The sequence below is a fragment of the Cucurbita pepo genome, chromosome 6, assembly GCF_057944985.1.
Source record: "Cucurbita pepo subsp. pepo isolate OVF chromosome 6, ASM5794498v1, whole genome shotgun sequence".
NCBI classification, from domain to species: domain Eukaryota; kingdom Viridiplantae; phylum Streptophyta; class Magnoliopsida; order Cucurbitales; family Cucurbitaceae; genus Cucurbita; species Cucurbita pepo.
Genome location: NC_141803.1, coordinates 14,563,553 through 14,569,552, shown reverse-complemented (window position 1 = coordinate 14,569,552; position 6,000 = coordinate 14,563,553).

The following is a 6,000-nucleotide window of genomic DNA, read 5'->3' as shown; positions in this document are numbered from 1 at the left end:
TTTGATGTTGCCAATGACCCATATGTTTAAATATTAAGAGAGAATTGATTCAACTCGTATTTTAAAACTTTCATAAGAGATGTTATTCTTTTGTTTTCAATTATGTTGTTTTTATGATTATGTTTGAAATGAACTTATGAATATTTACGTCCATGATAGTAGTTATGACATGCATGTAATGGTAACTTTTTTTCAAAATAAAAAGTGGAGTCGTTACAAATTTGAAAACAATAAATGGAATTTCAATTCTGTAGACCCTATTCTTCAATTATCAATGGACGAGGGTGACGTATTATTTGATTTGATAATTATTATAAATTGTATAAAAAGTAAATTTTGTAGGCTCTGTTACGTTTTGACAGAAAAATAATTAAGCCAAACCAGAAACATAAACCATTGGAGTTTCAAGTGATGATATTATTGAATACTGAACTTGGTATTATAGCTTTGCAAATGGAGAAATAGAAACTAACCCACCACAGATCTTGCAAAATAGTTAAGCTAAATACTTAAAAATACTCTATCCAAAAGGAACGATCTAGTTCAAGTTAGAAAAACTGTGCACACAAGTTATTTACCCAACTTCTGAAATGCTTCTAATTTGAGAGGCTTTGTCATATTTTTGGAACGTCCATGTAGAACTGAAGTTTAATAGTTGAAGTATTATGACACATTAGCTTTGTTTCTTCTATTTGAGAGTGACCAATCTCTTTGAGTATCCTCCTTATCCAAACAGCTTGACATGCACAGGCACTAGCAACAACAAACTCAGCTTATGTAGTTGATAAGGTGACTATAAGCTGCTTACGAGAAGACCAAACTACTTCTCCTCCACTCATCATAAACACAGTCTAAAGTACTCTTGCTATCTTCTATGCTCCGACATAGTTACTATTAGTAAATTCAATTAAGTGTCTACCGTACCTTTCAAGTACCTTAAAACCCTTTTAGCTACTACATGTGTTGGACATGCCATAAAACGACTAATCAAACTTACAACAAACATGAGATCAGAACGAGTAGTTGTGAGATACATCAGACTTCCCACTATTGTTTATACAAAGTTACATCTACTTTTGCACCATTTTCATCGTTCTGGCACAATAGGATTACAAATATAATTGTAATTCTCTATGCCAAATCGATTTAGAACTTTAGCAGCATACTTTATTTAACATATAAAAATACCATCAAATCGTTGTATTACCTCTATTCCAAGAAAAAAATCTCATCTTACCTAAGTTAGTCATATCAAACTCTTTCTTGATGAAATGTTAAACTCCTCCAATAATTCTTCATCGTCTCCAGCAAATAAAAGATCATCAACATAAATGCTTACAATAAAAATTTACCTCCCTTCCTCTTGATGAAGAGTGTCGGCTACTGCTTTTGAATCTTTCCTTGATTAAGTAGGATTCATTAAACCAGGTTCTAGGTACTTGTTTTAGTCCGTAGAGAGTCTTTTGGAGTTTGTACACCATCTTCTTACTTCCTTTTTTCTCATAGCCTTTTGGTCGTTCAACAAAAATATATTCTTTTAACTCGCCATATAAGTTGATTTGACATCTAACTGATAGAGTTTTCAACCTTTTTGGTTCCACTCTCTTGTGTATAGCCTCTTACAACCAATCTTGCTTTGTATTTACCAACTTCTCCAAACTCATTTAGCTTGGTCTTATAAATTCATTTCGCTCCTTTTTTTTTTTTTTTTTTTTTTTTTGCTCTAGCCAGTAGAACCACCACGTTCCATGTTTGATTTTTTTTTCAATGGATTTGATTTCTTCATACATAGCCAATCTTCATTTTGGGCTTTTGACAGCTTCCTCAAAATTCACAAGATCTGAAATCATAAAAAATGCCATATTTTCTTCATCCTCTTCGGATAAGCCTTCACCGAAATTATAATCTACTAGCCATATAGGTGGATGTCAATTTCATCCCTCCCTTATTGTCAAATCTGGTGCAACAGCTATTGAAAAATTGTTTTCAGCAACTGGTTCAATTGTTTCAGCAACCAGTTCAGTCGTTTCTTCCGTGATTTTCCCTCCTTCGATTTTAGCAACTGGTTCAATTGTTTCAGCAACTAGTTCTGTCATTTCCTCCGTGATTTCTCCTTCTTCGACTGTGTTCTCATCAATTTTAATATTTTCTCCCAGTCCAATTTTAGTTCACCTTAAAAAAATTTCCAATCCCATTCATAATCTTCTTGAAAGCTACTACTTACTATAATTTTATTTGTAGTTGGATCAAACACTCTATAGCCTTTGGATTCGCTGCTAACTTCAAATAAAACACATGTTACACATCCAGTTTGCTCTTCTTGACATCTGGAATATGAACATGTCCCACACATCCAAAAACTCTGAAATAATCTACCGATGGTTTCACTTCGCTCCAAGCCTGTTCTGGTGTCATGTCTTTTACTGCAAGAGTGGGTGATCGATTCAAAATGTGAATCGTCCACCTGACTGCTATAGGCTAAAATTTTTAGGCACTTTCTTCTCTGTCAGCATAGCTCTTACCTAGTTCATCACAATGCGATTTTGCGTACGACCACTCCATTTTGCTGGGGTGTAGGCTGTAGTCAATCATCTCTTCACTGCAAAAATCGTTGAATTCTCCTCCTCTATCTGTCCTTAAACATTTTAAAGGCATTCCAATTTCCTTTTCCACGATTGTTTTGAAACATTTGAAATGATAAAATGTTTATGATTTTTCTACAAGAAAATAACTTCATACCTTTCTTGAAAAATCACCTATAAATCACAATAATTACTTTTTATGGCCACTTGAAGCTGGTGAAATTGGACCACATAAATATGCATGAACAAGACCCTGTTGGGATATGGAGCCTGATGTCTAGATCTAGTAGAGATATATTTGGAAGATATTTCGTAAATATGTGATAAAGATATATATGGTAGATATTTGGTAAAGATTAGATAGAGATATAATTGATAGATTATATCTCGGGTTGAAAAATCTTTGGAAGCTATATTGAGTAAATTGAAACCATATATATACCCCATTAGGCAGTGCTCTCAAAATGTACTTTTCTTCGTTCTCTGTATTCTCTCTTGTTGTACATACTTGAAGTCATCAATAATAAAACCTTTAGCCAACATTCCTTCTTGTATTTTCTCTCTTCTGTTCTTTGTGTTCATCTTGATCGAGTGTGTGCAATGTTGAGCGATCCTAACAATTGGTATCAGAGCTAACAACTGGTATCAATCCTAACAACTGGTATCAGAGCGAGGCGAGAGTCACCACAAGCTGTGAAGATGGAAATTTCAAAGATTGGAATTGAGAAGTTTGATGGATCTGATTTCAGTTTCTGGAAGATGCAGATTGAAGATTGTCTATACCAGAAAGGTCTTCACGAACCCCTGTTGGAGGTGAAGCCGAATACTATGACCATAGAGTAGTGGAAGCTCAAGGATCATCAGGCCTTAGGGTTGATTCGGTTGACGCTGTCCAATAAAGTGGCATTCAATATTATCAAGGAGAAGATAACGTCAAATTTGTTGAAGATGCTGTCGAATATGTACGAGAAACCGTCGGCTATGAACAAGGTGTATTTGATGCGGAGGCTGTTTAATCTACAAATGTCTGAAGGTGGATCTGTTGCTGGTCATATAAATGAATTCAATATGATTACAAGTCAACTGAGTTCGGTGGATATTAATTTCGAAGATGAAATTAAGGCATTGATTTTGATGTCATCTTTATCCGAGTCATGGGATACTGTTGTTGCCGCGATCAGCAGTTCACGAGTTTCTAATAAATTGAAGTTCGATGAAATTTGAGATGTAGTTCTTAGCGAAAGTATTCGCAAACAGAAAATTGGAGATTCATCAAGCAATGCTCTTAGTGTTGATCGAAGGGGAAGAAGTAAATCGAAGGGCCCAAATAATGGGCGATCAAAATCAAGGAACCGAGAAAATCTCCAAATAAACCAAACATAAAGTGTTGGAGTTGTGGAGAAAAAGGTCACTTTCTGGCAGATTGTACAAAGAGGAAGCAGAATCACAAATCAGAAGATGACGATGATTTGGTGATTCAGCAGAAGACATTGAGGATGCTCTAATCCTTAGCGTGGACAGTCCGATTGAATCCTAGATTTTGGATTTAGGTGAATCTTTTCATTCGTCTCCAAATAAAGAGCTGTTTTGAAAGTTCAAATATGGAAGTTTCGAAAAGGTGTATCTTGCCGACAATAAAGATTTGAAGATCGAAGGAAAAGGGGATGTCTCATAAAAACTCCGGCAGGAAATCAGTGGACATTAAAGAATGTCAGATATATTCCTAGTCTCAAGAAGAACTTGATCTCTATTAGTCAGTTTGATAGCATAGGTTATGCAATAGAGTTTGGGAAGAGTTCGTGGAAGATTGTGAAGGGTGCTATAGTAGTAGCACGTGACACAAAATCTAGAACCTTATACACCAGTGCAGGGTATGTGAACATAACTGCTGTTACTGAGAGTGCTTCAAATTCAAGTCTGTGGCATAATAGACTTGATCATATGAGAGTTAAAGGAATGAAGATGCTGTTTGCGAAAGTAGTTTTGGAAGCTCTGAAATCTGTTGATATGAGTTCTTGTGAAAACTGCATTATGAGCAAGCAGAAACGAGTTAGCTTCACAAAGACTGTTAGAGAATTGAAGAAAAGTACTGGGACAACGAACCAAGTGGGAGTTGAGGTTGAGTTGCTGAAAGATTCACCTAGTGATGTTGTAGCAGATACTCAAGAAACTCTTGAGACTCTTGCTGTGGAACCTGAGGTAAAGCAAGCGGGGGTTGAGGTTGAGTTGCTAAAAGATTCACCAAGTGATGTAGCGGATACTCAAGGAACTTCTGAGACTATTGCTGAGGAACCAAAAACAGAGCAAGTGACACCTGAGCAAATGTTGAAAAGATCATCCTGAGCCATTAGAGTACCAGATAGGTGTGTATCTTCTTTACACTATCGGTTGGTGATTGATGAATGGAAATGAAAGCCCCTTGATGAGGCCCTACAGTTGGAGGATACAACCAAGTGGGAGCAAGTTACGGATGATGGGATGTCTAGGCTTCAGAAATGCGTTGCTCTTTCATCTGCTGAGGCTGAGTACGTGACATTAGTTGAAGCTGGAAAGGAGATGATATGGATAAGACTATCTAGAAGAATTAGGCAAGAAGTAGCGTGAGAAGATTCTTCAGGTAGATAGTTAGAGTGTCATGGAGTTGGCAAGGAACTCGGTCTATCATTCAAAGACAAAACTCAGATGGCGATACCATTTCTCTCGGAGGTTAGTGGAAGATGATGATGTGTTTGGAGAAGATAGAGGATGCAAGGAATCCAGCAAACATTTTGTGTTGATGTTGGAACATTGAGGTTGTACAAAGCCTCAAGTGGTATGGTACAGATCGAGAATGAAATTCTTGGTTGACTGGATCAGTCTCCAAGTGGGAGATTGTTGAGATATGGAGCCTTATGCCTAGATCTGGTAGAGATAGATTTGAAAGAAATTTCGTAAAGATGTGATAGAGATATATATATGGTAGATATTTGGTAAAAATTTGATAGAGATATATTTGTTAGATTATATCTCGTAAGTTTAAATCTTTGGAAGTTATATTGAGTAAATTGAAACCATATATGTACCCGATTAGGCATTGCTCTCAAAATGTACTTTTCTTCGTTCTCTGTAACTCTTGTTGTACATACTTGAAGTCATCAATAATAAAACCTAGCCAACATTCCTCCTTGTATTTTTCTCTCTCCTATTCTTTGTGTTAATCTTGATCGAATGTGTGCGTTGTTGAGCGATCCTAACAATTGGTATCAGAGCTAACAACTGGTATCCATCCTAACAGGCTCAATTTTTCCGTTGCTCTCCATTTACCCATTTTTGGAAATGGAGTTCGATGTTGCTTGCCTTTTATATGCCTCACAGGTGGTGTTTGGAGCTACAATTTGCAGCAAGTCTTTCACCATGTTTTTGTGTTTCAAGGTGCACA